This window comes from Acomys russatus, chromosome 8 (assembly GCF_903995435.1).
Source record: "Acomys russatus chromosome 8, mAcoRus1.1, whole genome shotgun sequence".
NCBI lineage: Eukaryota > Metazoa > Chordata > Mammalia > Rodentia > Muridae > Acomys > Acomys russatus.
Genome location: NC_067144.1, coordinates 65,291,913 through 65,312,620, shown reverse-complemented (window position 1 = coordinate 65,312,620; position 20,708 = coordinate 65,291,913). Strand labels below are relative to the sequence as shown.

The window sequence follows — 20,708 nt, the reverse complement described above, 5'->3', positions numbered from 1 at the left end:
AAAACCCCATAGTTCTTATTAACTCTCATGTCACGGACACATTATTCAGGCTAAATTTCCTTTAGTCAGTGGAAAAATTCCTTTGAATAAAAGCCCTTAACACCTTTTCATGACATAAAATGCTATTTTTGAAGCTTCTTAATTGTATATATCCTTTTCATTTCATGACTCCTTAATGGTAGTCCTTAGCCACATGGTTAATGGGGGTTTGGAAGATAATTTACACCTCTATTATTGGCCTCTGCATTTATTTCTCACTTCTGTCTTTAAAGGTTGTGAATCCACTCTCAATTTCTACTCCAGTCTGTATGCATATGCTTTCTAAAAACCTGTGAAACTTGGTTGAAACAATTTTTTTCTTCTGTAAAGGAAGCAGTAGCTACAGCAAAATGCCATTATTTGATTTAGAATTTATTCAGCCCTGTGGGACTTATGATCTCCTTTCAATGAAGTGTCAAATCATTTTTTTTCCTCCTTAATCACAAATTAACAGAGGCTGCCTTACATAACTATGGGGTACTCTCACAAAGCAAACCAGGAGAGCACCAGTATAAGTAGGGAACTTTTAAGACCAAACTTAGAAGTCTAAGGCATTTCTTTAAGCATCTGGATTTAGCCACCTAAATTAAGCATGTGATCTGCCAGAGTTTGTACACCAGTCCTCTCTGCTCACTATACTAGGCTACTTCAGAGAAGGAGAAATTACAGGAGAATGATGATGGTGTTAATTTGCTTCTTTTCTTTTAAACAATTTTTATTAATTAATTTATTTTATTACTTTATAGCCTGATCTCAGCCCCATCTCTACTCTATTCCCAGTCTCCCCTTCACTCTCTCTCACCACATTCTACCCTCACCTTCTCCTCAGACAAGGGAACCTGCCCATGTGTAAGAAACTGACCTGGCACAGCAGGAGGAGTAAGCAAGTCCTCCCCAATTTAGGACTGCCAAGGCAGCCCAGAAAGGAGAAAGGGATCCAAAGGCAGGCAACAAAGTCAGAGACAGCCTCTACTCCAATTGTTAGGGGATCCATGTAATGACCAAGTTGCACATCTGCTATCTATGTATAGGGGTTCTAGGTCTAGCCGGATCTGCTCCGTCTTTATCCATACACTTCTTGTAGGCAAGACAAATTTGGGGTAAAAAAATTTTATCAGTGGGTTTGTGTCACCCTCCCTCCACTGGAAGTTCACCAGGTGGTAAGAGGTGCCAACTTCAGACTCCATATTCCCTGCAACTAGGAGTCTCACCTAGGGTCACCCCCGTAGACACCTTGGAGCATTTTCTGTCCCAGAAATGCATCCACACTGATTTCTGTTCTCTCTGTCAGTTCTCCCTGCCTCTCCCACACATCATTCCCACTCCTGTTCACCTCCCCCATGCCCCCTCTCCCACCCTGTTTCCTCCCTTGTCTAATTCAGATGCCTATATTTTTTCCTCTATGAATGAGACCTATGCTTTATCCCTGGGCCCTCCTTGTTACTTAGCTTTTTGGGGTCTGTAGATTGTAGGATGTCTATCCTATATTTTATGGCTAATATCCACTTATAAGTGAGTACACACCATGTGCATCTTTTGGGGATTGGGTTACCTCACTCAGTATATTTTCTACTTCCATAAAATTTTCTGCAAATTTCAAGATGTCCTTGTTTTCAAGATCTGAGGAATATTCCCCATTGTAAAAAATGTACATTTTCTTTATCCATTCTTCAGTTGAGGGGCATCTAGGTTATTTTCAATTTCTGGCTATTACAAAGCTGTTATGAACATAGTTGAGTAAATTTCCTTGTGGTATAGTGGAGCATATTTTGGGCATATGCTCATGAATGGTATTGCTGGTTCTAGAAGAAGAGTTATTCTCAGTTTTCTGAGAAACTTCCAGATTGATTTCCACAGTGGCTGTACAAGTTTGCACTCCCACCAGCAATGGAGGAGTCTTCCTCTTTCAAAGTAGCAATGGAGCAGTGTTCCTCTTTCTCCACATCCTGTCAACATGTACTGCCACTGGAGTTTTTGATCTTAGCCTTTCTGGCAGTGTAAGATGGAATCTCAGAATCATTTCAATTTCTATTTCCCTGATGACTAATGATGTTGAGTATTTCTTTAAATGCTTCTCAGCCATTAAAGATTTCCTCTGTTGAGAATTCTCTGTTTAGCACCATAGCCAATTTTTAATTGGATTATTATTTTGCAGGTGTTAGTTTCTCGAGTTCTTTATATATTTTGTACATTAGTCTTCTGTCAGATGTAGGTTTATGAAGATCTTTTCCCATTTTGTTGGCTGCTATTTCTTCTGATTGCTTTACAGTGGCTTTCAGTTTCATAAGGATGTAGCTATTCAGAATTGAGATGTCATCTTGGTGGATTTTTCCTTTGACAAGTATAAAGTGTCCTTTCCTACATCTTTTGATTAATTTTGGTTGAAAGTTTACTTTATGAGTTATTATGCTGGCCTCTCCAGCTTGCTTCTTGGGTTAGTTTGCTTGGAATTCCTTTTTCCAGACCTTTACTTTGAGATGATAGCTATCTTTGTTGCTGATGTGTTTTTCTTGTATGCAGCAGAATAGTAGATAGATGTTTTTGCATCTATTCTGTTAGCCTGTGTATTTTTATTGAGGAATATATGCCATTGATGTTGAGACGTATTAATGAACAAAAATTGTTAATTCCTGTCATTTTGATCTTGTTGGTGGTTGTATGTGTGTGTGTGTGTGTGTGTGTGTGTGTGTGTGTGTGTGTGTGTTCCTTCTTTTGGTTTTGCTGGTGTGGTTTATTTATTTCCCCTGTTCTCTTGAGTATAGTTAACATTGTTGGGTTGGAATTTTCTTTCTAGTATCTTCTGTGGAGCTGGATTTGTGGATGTATATTGTTTAAGTTTGGTTTTGTTGTGGAATCTCTTATTTTCTTTATGTATGTTGATTGAGAGTTTTGCTAGGTATAATAATCTGGGCTGGCATCTGTGTTGTCTTAGAGTCTTTACTGCATCTGTCCAGGCCCTTATGACTTTGAGAGTCTCTTTTGAGAAGGGAGGTGTAATTCTGAATGGTCTACTTTTATATGTTGCCTGGAATTTTTCCTTTGCTGCTTTTAATATTCTTCATTTCTTCTATACATTTAGTGTTTTGATTAGTATGCAGCAGGAGAAGTTTTCTTTTCTGTTACACTCTACTTGGTGTTCTGTGTGCTTATTGCATGTTTATAGGCATCCCTTTCTTTAGGTTGGAGAAGTTTTCTTCTATAATTTGTTTAAAATATTTTCTGGGCCATGGAGCTGAGAGTCTTCTCTTTGTTCTATTTTAATTACGCTTAAGTTTCTTTTTTTTTTTTATAGTGTCCTAGATCTCTTGGGTGTTTTGTGTCAGAAACTTTTTAGAGTTAATGTTTTCTTTGGCCAGTGTATTGACTTCCTCAAGTGTCTCTTCTATACCTGATAGTCTTGGTTCCATTTCTTGTATTCTGTTGGAGATTCTTGCATCTATACTTCCTGTTCTCTCTTCTAGATTTTCAATATCCAGGATTCCTTCAGGTTGTATTTTCTTTATTACTTCAATTTCCATTCATTTTCTAGTGTTGAACTGTTTTGTTTACTTCCTTTACCTGTTTGATTGTATTATCCTGTATTTCCATATAAAATTTATTCATTTCCTCTTTAAAGCTTGTTACAGTTAACCACCATTGACCTGACATTTACACCTGTGCTTAACTCTGTCATTTAATAAGCTAGGTTTAAACCACACATACGTGAGCATATATGTGGACAAATTTATTAAGCAATGGCAAAAATATCACACTATGTTCTCTTCATCAAAATGAAAAAGAATGATAAAATCCTGAAGAAGGAAATAAGATCCTTTACTATTTTAACTACTGTACATTGTCCTCTTTCATTAAGAAAACTGGTCATACCCTTTTTCACAGCTGCCACCTTACTTCTCCTCATTTTCTCTTACTAAGTAGAAATTAACTGTTGTTTCATAAACACCCATGAATTTTATTCTTTCTAAAAATATAATCAAAGGTGGCTAACATATAATTTAATCTAAAAGGCTCAAGACAGTTTTTAGAAAGAGAAGAAGTGGAAACAAGGTGGTTAAACACAGCTAAACCCATTGGCAAGATAAGCAGAGAGTAAAGTTACTAAGGAAAGTCATTAAGACTGGAGCTCTGGGGGAGCCCAGAATGTACAAAGCATGTGTGCAGGATAGATCACAGTGAGAAAGTAGTAGTGAGTAATTGCCTGGCTGCAGAGACTTATTTCTACCCCTGTGAGGCAGGAAAGGGTGAGGAAATCTTTTTATGAAGGAAAAACCCCATCTTATATATGCTCACTTACTCAATTGTTCATCTTTGCCCTGTGTGCTGCCCTCTCTGTGTTGAAGTTGGCTTTCTTCTTCCGAAAAGAAGCTGGGTGCCTCTCTACACTGAGAAGAGTTGTTGGGGGAAAACAATTCCATTTTCTCTCCCTTTTTCTCTCAAAGCTGTCTGGAATGAACTGGAAGTGGAGAGACTAGAAAATGCATCATAGAATACAAGTTTGTTAGTCTGCACCGGAAAGCCCACAGGAGGCTAAAACCAGCACTGAAGTGGAAGACAAGGGTGTTGCGCAGTTTCTCATATGTTGGAAAAAAATGGGACGTGTAGGCAGCTCTTGATGGCTAATAAATCACTAGTTGAGAGATGAATGGGCCCAGAATCCAGGCAGTAGTTTGTAAATGGTTCTCTTTAGAAGCATATATAGGACAGTTAACAGTCTGTGACAAAGTCTGTCTGGGAGTCCTGAAATACTGTAAGCTTCTGCTCTAAGGTAATAAAATCTCATGGAAAAGAAGGAAGTAACTCCTTTGTTGCTGATGGATCTAGTATTTAAGGCAATGAAGAGGTATTAGGGTAAGGCATTTCTAAAAAGTATTAGCCCCCAGTGATCAGCATGCACTGGTACCACACTTTTTCTAAAGTCTAGTCTCCTTCATGCCAAAAACACTTTTAAACCACCCACCCTCCATCAGGAAGACATTATTCCACAACAATATTTTCTTTCCTCAAATGATCTCATATTATTTACTCACATCTACTGATGTTATTCTGCTACATGCATCCCACTGTCATTATTAAGTTTGGTTTCCATTCATCATATTACAGCCAAAAAAATTCAAGAGAGGCCCCTCTTAAGCCTAGGTGTCTTGAATCTACTTCAAGCTCAATAGATGCCAGTTAAATGAATTCTACTTGTGGATATCTTCAGCTACTTGTTGTCACTGAGCTTATTTGTCTAGTACACTTCTAGAGTCTGTCATGGGCTTGTCATGGGTTCATTTCTGATCTGTCACTCAAAGTTTTGCCTAGTGCCCAACTCATCTATTCTCTCCTCCAAAAGGCATGAACAGGGTTTATATCTGCCCCTTGGCATTTAAACTCAAAGAAATCTGGTTTTGTGTTTCTAACTACCTATGTGCGATTTCAGTTGAATTTTCTCTTGAGGGCACTAAAGTCAAATTGTAGAAGTTTTATTTTACTTTCAACTAATTCACTTTTCCAGATGTTGCTATTTCTGATGACATCATCATTCTTATTCTAATATTTTGTTACTTATTCTCCATCAACTGCAGTCCTGTAATCCATATTTCAGAGTGGTATCTTTTCACAATGCTCCTATGAAACACACACTGCTAAACATTGAGTCACACATTATAATTAATATGCTTTTCACTTCATTGTTATTTCTTTGACACAACTAAATAATTCCTTGCTACCTAAAAAGAAACCAAGATGGCCTTCTGTAATGCTGAGCTTCTTCCTCATATAATGTTCTTTAAACTTCAGGCCATGCTTACTGAGTGCTAGTATTCATCCAAAATGTATATATCATTTCAACTGTTCATTATAAAGAAACCCTCAATAATTTAAGATGTGTCCAGCAACCTGAAGAACATGTTGCTGAGCAAATTTTTTAAGTAACTTCGTATATGACAGACTAAAATTTTAACTTGGGGGCAATGGAAATTGTCAAGTCAACCAAAGGCACACTCCAAATTGAATTTCTGACACAGCTAACTCTTGATGTTGATGACATTTTAAATGGATTAATCCAGAAGTCTACAGATGTTAGCTAGTCCTTATTGGCTTTTCAGTGTGACAATAACAAAGTCAAATGAGCTTATAGATTTCAGCAGAGAAACTGTACTAATAATTGCTTTCATTTTTTTTTTCTTATTCAAGAAAAAAATATCCAGGTCTCCTTTGAAAGAAAAGGATGGATTTCTAAAAAGAAATTTTTGTTTTGAATGCCTAAATTCGCATTTCTCAGCAAATCTGTTTCAATGACATTTCTGTTTGTATTATTCATTTAAATTTCATTTGTATATTTATTTATGTATGTATTTGTGTATTTATTTATTTACTCACTTTACAGTCTACTCTCAGCCCACTCCCTCTTCTCCACCCAGTCTCACACTCACACTGCACACCCCTCCCCTATTCCCCTTTTCCTTCTTCTCAGAGAAGAGGAGGCCCATAAGGCTTTCCAAACTGCCCTGGCATCTCAAGTCTCTGTAGGACTAAATGTATTCTCTCGCACTAAGTCCAGACAAGGCTAGACAAGGCTAGGAGAAGGAGATCCAAAGGCAGACAACAGAATCAGAGAAAGCCCATACTCTGATTGTTTGGAGACCCACACGATGAGCAAGCTGCACATCTGCAACATATGTGTTGGTGGTCTAGGTCCAGCCTATACATGCTCTTTTGTTTGTGGTTCAGTCTTTGTGAGCCCTCATGGACCCAAGTTAGTTTCCTCTGTAGATTGTCTTGTGATGTCCTTGACCCCGCTACCTCCCTCAATCCTACCTCCCATTCTTCTACAGAAATCCCCAAGGTCATTCTACTGTTTGGCTGTGGGTCTCTGCATCTGTTTCCAGCAGCTACTGGATGAAGCCTCTCAGAAGACTATTTTGCTACGCTCCTATCTGCAAGTATTGCAAAATATCAATAATAGTGTTGGGTTATCTCTCTCTCTTGGGGTGAGTCTCAAGTTGGGCCAGTCACTGGTTTGCTATTCTGTGACATTTCTGTAAAATTAAACTTGTTTCTATTTCAATAGGCTATATGACTTTACAATGAAATATATGACCCCACCTAAGTCATCCGAAAATGTCCTTTCTTATATACACACAAACGTTCTCTTTAGAGACAAAAACTGATAAAGAATATACTACCTTGCAATAAATAAAAATATTATTAAAAAAGGAAAAAGCCAATAGAATTGCCTGATGGCTAGGAATTGGAAGGAGTCAATTTTCACATTTGTCTCTTTTGAGTTATACATAGTGCAGACTTTCAATTATTCATACACAATAAAATAATAATTATGAGTATAAAAAAGTGGTGGGGGTAGTGCTGTGATTAAAATTTAGGGCCAGAAGAAAGCCTGTGGCACCACAGGTAACTTGACCTTTCTTTTGATTTAATTTTAGCTAAATAAAACTATAAATAAAATTTGATTTTTGTTCTAAATTGGGAAGGGAAATGAGCTAGATTACCAAGATAAATATGAGTTAAGAAAATTCAGGAAATTACACATGGCTCAACTTCCATTTTTATTGTTATTTGGAGCAGTAAGTTCCTTCCTCGTTTGAGCCTGTATCATAGGAGTACAAGAAATTGACAACAGAACACAGTCTATATCAGGAATTTCACTTCCAGTCTTAAAGTCAGTTTTTGAATGTGAAGTATTTATATCATTCAATATAATTTATATGCATTATCTGTTTATTCCACCTGTGCCAAACACCTCCTGTGTGGTCTCACTTGCAGATCACTTTAAAAACAACTTACTTGCCTCAGACTTGATTGACTTGTGCTTGGAAAGTCCTAAGTGATGCAAAACTTTAATTGCTTAGAGTATTATTTATAATTAATAAGCTTATGCATTCCTTTCTAATTATTTTTCTCAATAGAACAACCATGCTTTAAAATGTGGATGCGTAATTTTTTAAGTTTATTTTCATAAGTGTACAGTTGAGAATATTTATATGAAATAACTTTAGCATATGATAATCCTTTTAAGTATCACATTCTTTAATTTAATATGCTCTCATTTTCAACAATTGCAAACCAATCCTTAAAATAGCATGGTGCCAGAAAGACAATTTCGTAGGACTTAACACAAAATGACCTTTGTGTCCTTTCTTCCTGGCCTTCCTTTTGAACCTTGTGATGTCCTGAAATTTTCCTGTAGGAAATTATAAAAATAACTCTGATCCTAATAAGAACACAAGTATCCAAAGCAGTTCTAAGATTATCAACCGCTGAGTCATACTTATGTGACAGAGCTCTATTGTATGTGCTATCACACATTCTGAAAATGTTTGACCAATTTCCAGAAGGGCTCAGTTAAAGGAAGATTTTGATCTGGCGAGTCTTTCCTTTCTCAATGAAGATGGCATTGTAGCTAAGTAAGTGGATCATATAATTCCTGTTTGATTATTAATAAATGTCTATTAGTGATATGAAACATTCATAGTAACAAATGGAGAAAGGTGAGATTATGATAAAGTGTAGTTGTGAAATATTCTAAATCTATGAGACACACAAGAGAAGTTAATTTTTCTGTTGATTCCATATAAATATGATGTCTTAAATGTTGTGCTTTTATTTACAATGAAATGTATAATTCTTGGTAAATATCTTTAGTTATTACATTTTACACGTATGTCCATGTAAGTGTGAGAGGGAAAAGTATTCCACTTTAATACATTAAATAATTATATTTTACATTTGTGATGGAAAAATGGAGCACTATAGAGTATTTATAAGTATGTTACTATAACTCACTGGCTTGGATTGGTGTCACTTTCTTCAATATCAGCAATCAGGAAGCAGACAGAAGGGAATCTGTAAGTTCAAGGCCATCCCAATACATGCAGAAAGTTCCAGGACAACCAAGGCTACAGGGAGACATGAGACAGAGAGAGAAAGAGAGAGAGAGAGAGAGAGAGAGAGAGAGAGAGAGAGAGAGAGAGAGAGAGAGAGAGAGAGAGAGAGAGAGAAGAAGAAGAAGAAGAAGAAGAAGAAGAAGAAGGAGGAGGAGGAGGAGGAGGAGGAGGAGGAGGAGGAGGAGGAGAGAGAGAATAGAAAGAATAGAAAGAAGATAGAAAAGTAGAAAGCCAATTGTTATAACAGTAGTCTAAGTTATTGATACAAATTTAGAATGAATTTCAGAATGTTAAAATCATGGGGATGGAGCCCACTGTTATCTTCTTTTAAAAGTAATTTTAATGTGGGAATTTAATAGGCTAATTTAAATAGTTCTTTGGTCTTCAAATTCTGCAATATTTGTATATTTTGGCATTTTTCAAGCTTGATTCTTATTACTTTTTATTAGGTGTATGTGTGGGCATGTGCACACAAGTTCCTATGCCACAGAAGCCAGATGGCTGGGGACTCGCTTGTGCTGGAGTTACAGCAATTGTGAGCTGTCTGGTGTGGGTGCTGGGATTTGAACTTAAATCCTTTCCAAGAGCAGTAGTTCATAAGCCTTCTCTACATTTCCCTTATTAGCATTTCTTATCATGACTGATATTTTTGTAGAAAATAATTTCAATTATATTCTTTATCCCTCGATTAGGGATAAAGGATACAGTAGGTATCATATTGTTTGGTTATTTATAAACAAAATATCTACATACTATATTCATGTCTGTCCTCAATTCTGTCTTAATTTTTGTGCAACCATAAATTACTTATTTAATGAGATCCACCAAGTTAAATAGAAGTGCCATTTGACAGTTCTTGCTTTTATAATCATCTCTCTGATCATGTGACACAATGGTAGAAATGTTGATATTCTATATCAAATATAGAAAGTGCATCAGATAAATAGTATGTACCAACGTGCAGTCACATGAAATTATTAATTTTTAGAAGACCTCCAGTATACTTTTATATCCTTTTTCAGACTCAAATAGCCTTGTAAAATCTAATTAGGCCATGAGCTACCATTGTTGGAAGAAACTTGTAATTTCATCAAAGTGATGGCTATATCTGCAATGGCTATTGTGGACCACTCAAGTATTTTATTTTTAAGGGTAGAAAGGACAGTTTGCAATGATAAAGGCAGCAATAGAGGCAAGACCAAACAGAACTCCACAAAGACAGGGGGTTGTAGCCCACAATGGCAGAGCATTAATTATTTCTGAACTGTGATTTTATACATGATTGTTAATTAAGGGTCCTTAATTGTCATATGTTGGTTCTATTATACATTAGGAACAAGTTTTTATTGAACAGTACAGTGAGAATTCTCATGTGTGTGTGCTGGAGCTTAAGGAATGCCATTAAACCAGAGACTTCTCAAATTTTGCTGATTTTTCTGTGAGTAGTAACAATTTGAATTGTCTTCATTTTTTTCTTATTCTTTTTCAATCTATTTTAGTATGGACATAGTGTAATGTTGTAAGTCTCTTAACTTGTACAACAATTTTGCAAACAACAGAGACCTGTATGGAGTTCAAGATTAGTAGTGCAATAGTAAACTCTTTTTTTTTTTTCCATACCCCAGAACTGTGATGTCAGGATAAGTGCCAAGCCTCATTTACAGAAGTACCAGCTACATTACTAGATGAAACTGTTGCTCAGATTTGTATGGGTAGAAATTGCTGAATATCTGTCTTCTGAGCCAGCAGGAAATCTCTTTTGAGTACCATTGATTCAAGGATTTTAAAAATGTGAATTGTAAGGGTAAGAGAGAATTTTAAAATACTTTAAAATTTTAAATTTTAAAATTTAAAATTTTAAAATTTTAAAATAGGCGTTGTAAGATGACATCACAGCAGTCTATTGCAGACAGGGGTTAAATACTGTGAGGAGTAGGCAGGCTGTCTAACAGAGGGAGATGAAAAGAGAAGAGAGCTTCAAAATTATGCTTTCTAAGGGGGAGAGAACTGAGACAGTAGTGAGTGTGCCCAGTAGAATGTCTCTACCAGCACCTGTCCCTAGAGATGGGGCTTTGTGGCTTATGAGTCCATGGCTTATTAGGGGGACAGCTACTCCTCTCATTTTCTCATCTAGTCTTCACCTGAGTCATTATCCCCACCCTCACCCCCATTTTGGCCTAGCTGTGGACAAGACTTCCCTTTTGATGTCAGAGGTCCTGGAATAAATGGATTTGATGTCACGGGACATTTGTTCTAAGGTAGAAAATATATCCTGTAATTTAAGGCTGACAGTAATACATTTAATCATAAATGATGACATATTTTGAGGAAAATTAGATTCTTGAAAAAAATGAACCACTACAGCATAAGATTAAGGGCAATGTAGGATGTGAGATAAGAAAGCAGAAGGCCTGGGTCAGTGCCCCAGCAACAGAAAAATAAAATAGACAAATAAAGCAAAGCAAATGCAAAGTGTAATTGTGATGTCCATTTGAACACTGAAGTTACTGAGACAGGAGGGTTTCTACAAATTCTAAGCCATCATGAGTCCATAGGAAGATACTGCTCCCAAAACTAAACAACAAACAAAATCACTGAAACCCTGTGGATATGACCGAAGACGGGAGGTCCAGGGTTACTTCTTAGTAAGTTTCACTTATACTTGTAGCAGTAAGGTGAGTGACACTGGTGGACAAAGGATGTGAAAAGATATTTTCGAGAGAGAAAATAAGGAAACAGCAGGGCTTCAGGTAGAGAGAGAAATCATGTTATTTATTTGCTGAGCTGCAACCTGGGAAAATAGAAAAGCTCAGGTGCATATGACAGCACTGCATGAATAGGCATGAGATTTCAAAATAGCAAGTGGTGAGAGATTCAGCAAAGAGGGTTATGTTGACCACTGGATTGTGAGCAAGTATATACACTTTAAGCTTTAGTAAAAGGCCTTTGAGACAACCTTTTAAACCTTTCAGGTGGAAGGTTGGTCCTTCTCCATACCCATAAGGAAATCTTACTGCTGCTGTGCTGTATTATCTGATCAGTTCCACTACCAAGAGCAGTGGAAGCCACATTGTAAACCACTGGTTCTATAATTTGAAATGAGCCATAACACATCTAATAGATCCCTTTGATGCACCAGCCTAACCCCACACGATGCTAAGCAATCTTTTAATCTGGAATCAGAATCATTTGGCTCTCCTTTTTACAGTAGCAGAGCAATATGTTTGAGGAAATAAACAATTGCATGGGTGGCCCAATCTGCATAATTAAACTACGATTAATATCCCCAGATCTCTTTGAAGACTGACATTAATAATGTAAACAAACAGACAGGATATCGTGGTTTAAACCAATAAAATATAATTTGATTTAAAAATTACAGAAGAAATTTAAGCTGCTTCAAGTGCAGAGGCAGTGAAAATAAACTCATGGAGCTAATGAAAACTAAGACAGAAAGCTTAATCACTCTGGAATGGTTTCCTAAGTCTGCATACACACTCACAGCAGATATATGTGCACACACAAATCACACACCTACATTAGATTACCTGAGACTGTGGACTTTCTTTCTTTCTTTCTTCCTTTCTTTTTCTTTTATATTATTATTATTATTATTATTATTATTATTATTATTATTATTATTATTATTATTTGGTTTTTTGAGACAGAGTCTCTCTGTGTAGCCTTGGCTGTCCTGGATTCGTTTTGTAGACCAGGCTGGCCTTGAACTCACAGTGATCCACCTGCCTCTGCCTCCCAAGTGCTGGGATTAAGATGAAGAGAAATGAGCTGAGTTGAATGAGTAGTGGAATAATTTAGAATTTGCCTGGTCCCAGGTCCTGCTAGGGAACTGGAGCCGGATGTAGATTGCTGGTAGGGATATAATACAACATGTGCTTCTCAGGTTAGCTGACTTTAGGATGTATCAGTGAGGCCTAACTAGAGAAAATGTATCTATAGTAAATTGCTAGGTTTCCACATAGCAAGAACTCACCAAGAATGATGATGATGAAGACAAGGGACAAGTGTGCCAGTCAATAAATTGAAGCAAATTATTAGCTTTTAACAGTAGGGGAAACACAGAAAGAAGATGTTTAGAATAAAGTAAAAAAAAAAGAAAAAAAGAAAAAGAAAGAAAGAAAGAAAGAAAGAAAGAAAGAAAGAAAGAAAGAAAAAACAGGAGGAACTGACTGAGAAAATAAAACACACCAGTGAGCAGGAGTACATGTCAAGGAGCAAATCTTACCTCTAGAAACCAGCATCAACACAGCATTGATATATGGTAGAAATTTAAAGCCACACTATCTCAAAACACTAGGTATTAATTTAGCTCCTTTTGTATCCCAAATGATGAAACCATCAGCTATTATGATGAGAGGGCAGCTGGGCTATAAATGCTATTCAGCAGCTCAATTTAGGGTAGAGGAATCTACAGAGATAAGGTGCAGACTGTGACAAGCAGATGACTTATATGAACATGACCACAGACTAAAAAAGAAGGACATAGCAATTTTATTCATTGATGATTTCATACATTTTCCTTAGCTTAAACTTGATGAGAGCCACTCAGGCTGTGCGTAATTTTAAACTAGCTATAAGAAGTGTAGGGAAAAAAAGTGTTGTAGCCAACTGAAGTTTAATCTTTAAGAGTAAGAAAGGAATCAGTCGAAGAAACAAGCTCCACAGCTGCATAGTGTGATGTTGAAATGAATGCACAATAGTAAATGAACAATGCATAACAAAATCTGCAGAAGAAGCAGTAAGCATATCGCATCACAATTTCTCCTGAATAGAAATAGCTTCTGCAAGGAGGATCATGAGATACAGGAATTATACAGAGGGACACGTCTGAGAAAGCTGAAAGTTAAAAGATTCCTGGCTCACCCTCACCAATATTACAGAGTAGTAGAATATAACTGCTGGGAGGAGACTGGAGACTGGAGAAAGGCTGTCTCTAGGAACCATCGCATTGTCATCAAGTGTGCAGAGAGCTGCAGAAATGCAGCTTTTCAGTTATCACCTGTGTTGGGATGATTTCAGTGATGTATCCTGCTCCTGTAAGTAACCAGTCACCCATACTCCTGTCAGGAAACACAGTAAAACTCACTGGTTTACCAAGTGTGACTCTGGGGTAACTGTTGCTCTGCTTTGATAAGTTCCCTTTCTGGGGTGAATGTATTGAGTGCCCCCCTAGATAAGTTTTTGAAACTGAAAGATTATGTGGGAAAAATCTTGTGAAACAACAATCAGAAGAGCAAATTTTTACGAAGAGAGGCAGGAAATAGTCCCCAAATTGTGATAACTTGACATGATATTTTGATTATTTGGATATCTATCTTCCATCCATTATTGATCAATATCTATGATCTATCTATCTATCTATCTATCTATCTATCTATCTATCTATCTATCTATCTACATACCTACCTACTTATCTATTCAGGTACATTAGTATATCTCAAACACAGTAACATCTATTTCAAAAATAAAACAAAAATAAAGAAATTCATAAATATACAAAGTAGAAAACTTGCTTCCACATGAAAAAAAATTAGGTGTAGACTTTCAGTTTTCCTCTGTGTTTACATGGCTTTAATCATTCTTATTATTTATTCATGAGGTAAGCATTGTTAAAGTTCTAAACAAGAAAACTGATAATTTGACTGTCTCTTCAGTTTAACCAAGATTCACCCCCCAAAAAAATCAGCATATCTTTAATGGAGCACTTAAGGATGTCCAGTGAAAGAACATCCTGCTGGAGGTTTGAATAAAAGTTGAAATCTGGTTTAACAGTTCATTCTGTGGACATGGATCACAGTTGCCATGGCAGCTAAATCCTCATTATTGAGATAAATAAGGACACTGTTCCCCTGCTCCCCTATTCCCCTAGCTCCTGTGACTGGCTTTCTGCAATGTGGACTGAATTTGTGCTTTAATTCCCCCATTCTCAGCTAATGCACAGCACCTCAGAGTAAAATCATGTCTGCTCTTTATTCCCACCAAATAGATACTCAATAGCTAAATATTTGCAGTAATCTCCTGAGATAATAAAGACTATGAAAGCAAGTCAGAACCTGGCAGTGGAAAGATGTTTCAGCAATGCTACTTCTAAATGATTTTAAGTTGCCAAACCACTAGCTTCCTTTAATTTAGTTTTCTCTTGTTAACCCACAACATTCTTCATAGTTGGAAAGTCTTCAAAGAGGAAACCCAAAGAGAAACAAAAAGAAATTATCATTTTAAGGCTATAGAATATGAATAATATATATAATAAGCTCTAAAGCAAAAGATGGTGAAACTCTTCTTTGCAACAAAAACCCACTAGAGTCCATTTTATGGAGGGTTTGTAGAAGAGAAGAAAACCTCAGTGTGGGATGCAGACCATAGTGTATCGATTGTGATGTTACATATTGACACAGAATGAACTATTTTTCCTGAGCTGCCAGATTATGATTTAGTGAATATTCACTAAGATAAACCATTCATTAATGCATGACCTATATGTGCGTATACAATATTCACATGAACACACATAATGGTCATTATAGGTTGTATTATATCACCTATCAATTTTTTTAAGAATTATTTATATGTTTTTATGTATGTAAGTGCTCTATCTGAATGTACACCTGCATGCCAGAGAGGGCACCAGGTCAAATTATAGATGGTTGTGAGCCACTATGTGGTTGCTGCGAATTGAACTCAAGATCTCTGGAAGATCCCACAGTGTTCTTAACTACTGAGCCACATCTCCAGCCCCACCTTTCAAATTTTGAAATACTAACATCATAGTATAAATTTATTGAGAAATTCCTATTGAAATCCAATAGGTAGGATATTCTTGTAAGACAGGAAGGTTTGTATACAGATATTTGTGTAGAACATTATGTGGGATGAAAGCAAAGTTCAAGGTGATAAAACATGAGCTCAGGGTACCACACATAAACAATACACTCCTGAACACAGGTAAGGGTGATTCTTCCAATAGATGCACCCCCAGAGCTCTCAGAACATCATAGAACCTACAGAGAAGGGCGTTACATAACTAATGTACTCTCAGAACCTCCACTAAGCTCTAGAACCTCTGCAAAGGAGACACTTACTCACACCTTCAGGAGGTATCCAACATTGCCAATCTCCAGACCAATGGAGAGATACTATGTCACATCCGTGTGATAGAAGCAATATTACATTAATATTAGATTTTTAAAGTGATTTTTGATGGTTAACTCTGTCTAAACCTAACGGGGCAGTTAAATGTGGCCTAAGATACTCTAGTTCCCAAGCTTTGTGTTCTTTGACTGTTTCTTGATGCTGACATTTTTATTAAATTAAATAATTTGACATGGAGAGAGTTTTATTTTGATGTGTGTGTTTCCTCTGTAAAGTGTTTTCTTTGATCAAAATAGTGCTCATTATAAGTATTTTAAATGTTGGCCCTGTCCAAATTTGTCTTGGCTCTTATTCTGTATCAGCTCTTTCCCTTTGAAGAACCTAGAAAAAGAGACAAGTACTTCCAGGACATCTTGGACATTTTTGGAAATTAGTCTACTGTCTATTCAAAGATGCCTGGGACAGATCAGAAGGTAGCTAAGAGGTACAGACAATTGTTGTATGGTTATAGTGTGCCTGAATAGGATGGAGGCAGAGACAGATTGTGGGTGTGTAGTTACAAGGATTCTCATTAGGGTTGAGCAGAAACAGGCTATCAGAGTATCTTTATATCATTCCTAAGTAGAGAATAAGGGAATTGCTATGATCCAGAGAATCAAGAAAACAAGGTTGTTGACCATGAGCACTTCCCTTTAGGAAGAGGTATCAGGCATCTAATGTTAGTTTTATATTGTGTGACTTCCTTGGGAGACGGGGTGGGAGGGATTCTATTCATCCCAAACAGTGGGCCAATTACAAACTAAATGAATATTTCTAGGTTGATGAACCAGTGAGCTTAGTGGAGTAACTTACAGGAACATTAGGGACCCAGGTGAGTAAGCAGAAAGTTAACCCCAGCAAAGGTTATTCAGAGAAGTTGCAAAAATGGTGTTCTAGGCCCTGTCTATAAGCTACCTGACTAAAGTCTCCTTATTGAATAGTTCTTTACAGTTAATGAAACTTCATGGATGAGCTTCATGAATCTTATAAAATTTACCTGCTTTAGGAGTCTTGTAACTTTGTAGAGCTTCCTGAGAACTGGTAATTATCACAACTTCCTTCAGAAGATGGTGTCTCAATTTAAATAATATAGCTGCTCCATAACAATGAATGGTATTGAGCTGAAGGTAATTTAAATTGTGTCTACACACACACACACACACACACACACACACACTATTTAAGTATGTCATCTTTCATCCATTGCTAGTATTCATGTCAGCAAATGACACTTCTTGCTACCTTCCACATTGATTTTCCTTGACGTAGTTAACCCATTTTTTCCTAGACAGAGATTCTGAATTCTGCTGATGGTATTTTAATGAAAATATGTCAGCATTTATCATTAAGTAAATGAATTGATTATCAACTCCAGATGATTAAATGCTGCTGAAGAACTGAAGAGTGAGATGGATGCAAACTTTTATAAACCAGTGTCAATGCTATGGATCAATGATAGCCAAGAAAGATTATTAACACAAGTTCCACTTTGTTTCTAGCTCTGATTAAATCTGCATAATCTTTCTGTACATGTATAACATATGGTAATAAAAATAGTGACTCAGGCATTTTAGTAATATGCAATATATAAAAAAGATATTTCTGGCAGTTAGTGTACCCATCACTGTTCTTATGACCCCTATCCAAGAACAGACGGTAATATTGTAATGTTCTTGATCATACCTGAGATGTATCTGTATTTAAAGATGGGAAGGCAAAGCTAAAGGTCAGAATGATTCTCTTGAATCAGGAAAAAAATTAAACTATGTAAGTGTGCTCTGCTTCAAATGACGGGACAATGAGACATATGCCTTAGAATGGTTCCTGTATGTAATGAGTAAAATCGTTATAAAGGCGTTTGTGCTTGAATATAGTAAACTCACAACTGTTTGTAAAACTCAAAAAAAGATGAAAAACAAAGTTAATATTTTCTGTTGATTCTACCAGATTCATTTTCTTCTCAGGATCTATGGACTTAGGAATGTTTTACATAAAAATTGTATAGTAAATGTTATCAACTCTCAGAAATGTTTACAACACAGTGCTTTGCTTTCAATGTCTTTTCAGTAAATACTTGACTGAGACCAAGACCACACATGCAATGCTTTTGCTGAGACACAATAAATATAATCAACCAAAGTACAGTCTAATCCATATTTATAAAATAGTTGTTTTTATGTGGGATCCCAATCTACAGCTGTAATGAAGAGTCTTTTCTATCTTTTGGTAGCACACTTGGGGTTCTTGGAGCCAGGGTATCTGGAAAGTCAATATGCTAGGATAAGAACTTGTGTACAGATTGTTTGATTGAAATCCAACTGAAATGATTATAAAAAAACAATAAAGTTGTCTTATATAAAGATAGAGTCAAACATTAACTCAAAATACATAGACCCAATTTATATCTCTTAAATGTTCACATTGCGTTTCCCAATTATCACTTTCCAAAGCTCATTGTATCCAGAATCAGCTATATCATAGACAGACAAGTAAGAAATAAAGCAATTCAAGGGCTATCCAGCCAAAAGGAAAGGACTAGTATCAAGACTGAGACAAAAAAAATGCATTAATCTAAACTCTGTTAAGTGTTCCTTCTTGAAAAGGTATAGTTAACTTTTCCAGTAAATTGTCAGTTCATAATATTCAGCAAATTCTAATAATTTTATGTTCTCATCTTAGAAATTATGATTAATGTTCATCTACAAGAGCAATACAGTTTCTATTGCTATTTGTGCACATAAGATTATATAATTTAGGGATATTTCAGTCAAGTCATATCACGAAGATTCCCTTCCATATTTTGCTAAAATTATAAGCATATTATGGTCATAAATTTGTATCCCTTGCTTTATACAAAAAAAGTGGTATATTTATTTAAATAATAGATATAGAAGAGGTTACACTATTGCTATCTCCTAAGAGACAGTCAGTCCAGTACTCTGGTATAGATTTCGTTCATACAGTTACAACCGTCATCCATGGGCAGAATATCAAAAGACCATAGGAAGATAATTTTATATAACTGAGAACACACAAAGTGTAGAAGAAAAGACAAAGGATATGTTTCAAGAGCGGGAGATGGTATGAAGTTTATAAAGAACGTAGGTATAGAGCAGAGCTACAAGGTAAGGTGATTGTCTTGAAGGCTGAAGGTTATCATGTGAAAGAACAATCATACCTATGCTACATAATTTCATAGCTGTTGATAGTAGTGCTACAAATAGCAAAATTAAAACAATTTGAATAATTGAATGGCAACACCTCTAAATCAAAGCTCTCAAGATAACACGGTGAGAAACCTCGTAATGGCTTAAGGATAAATGACTCTTTGAGAAAATTCAGTTTTGTTTTGCTGTATTGTAGTCTGATATCACCTAGAAGCTATAGTGAACACCATTGGCTAAAATGAAAATACGCAAACATATGGATAATTTAAAGTTTTTTCAGTTCTCTGTTCACACTTAAAATTGCTTTGCTTTATCTGATTTAATGGAAAAACACAAATTTGATTCATTATAACATATCAGAAGTACAATTAGTGCCAGAAAAAAAATTTATAATGTTATTAAATGCTAAATTCTTGAGTGCATGTTCTGACAAGTTTCATTAAATCTAAGGGTATTGGCTTAGCAGGAGCTAAGGCAGTTATGTTGATTTCAAAGAAGTACATAAAATAGGGTTTTATAAAATAAATATTTGAAACATGTTTTTATTTATGCACATAAATAATAATGTGAAAAAGGATAACATTGAATTTTTGTTTCCAAAATAAACTAATTCTTAAAAATTAATAAAATAACAAAACAGTAAAAGTAAATGATAAAAATAAGTAAAAATAATATTAGTTCACTTATTTTCTCTTAGTTCTATATAATATTCTCAACCCTTCTACATGTATAACTAAAGCATAAGATGTAAGTACTTTAGGAGAGTAGGATGCTAGTAATGGTCCCTTTGATGAACATATAATTGAAAGCTAAAAAGGCCCAATAGACCTTAAGTATATATAAATGGTATTTGCTATCTTATCCTTAATAATGAAAAAGAGAACCTGAAGGTATCAGTTTCCGTCTTCAGGATAGGTACACTCCTTACTGGAAACAAGGTACCACCTCCACCATTATAGCAGCCCTCCTCTTTATGATCTCCTGTCCCCATCACAGATATTGACAGTAAGGCCTTATTGCTGAGACACCAGATACTTGAGTTATAGCATATGGAGACATCACGAATATGGAAACTTCATTTCTCAAGGTTCAGGATGTGGGAAAGTGATATGCAAGCTTCTGAAGAAGAGAGGTAAGTCTCAGTCTCACACTTCTATAGGTGCTCCAAGCTACAACACAGTGCTTCCATAAGGTGGGCCCCCTTGTATGTTGGTGGCACAACAGTTATGACAATAATCAACCATGTTCTGCCTGAATCCCAGTCCTGCTCTGATATGGGACCCATGCTTGTCACTATGATAGGGGCCAAGAAGCTGTAGCTAGATAGGATAGATCAGAGGGGAATCCCAAATACTATTATTTTACTGAATAGTTGTAATATTAAAATGTTTACTAATGACCTCTTGCTATACCCATAAAACATAGCATCTCTCATCAGAAGACCTTCTTTTACCAGATAAAA

General features: G+C 36.1%; 1 long non-coding RNA gene across 1 annotated transcript; it reads left to right on the top strand.

Annotated features, from left to right (window-relative positions):
* Window positions 1-8,328: 8,328 nt before the first annotated feature.
* LOC127193146 (uncharacterized) lies at window positions 8,329-20,371 on the top strand. The gene is made up of 3 exons (XR_007831087.1): window positions 8,329-8,447; window positions 10,261-10,365; window positions 20,243-20,371. It is a non-coding gene; the product is annotated as an uncharacterized LOC127193146 (long non-coding RNA).
* The last annotated feature ends 337 nt before the right edge of the window (window positions 20,372-20,708 follow it).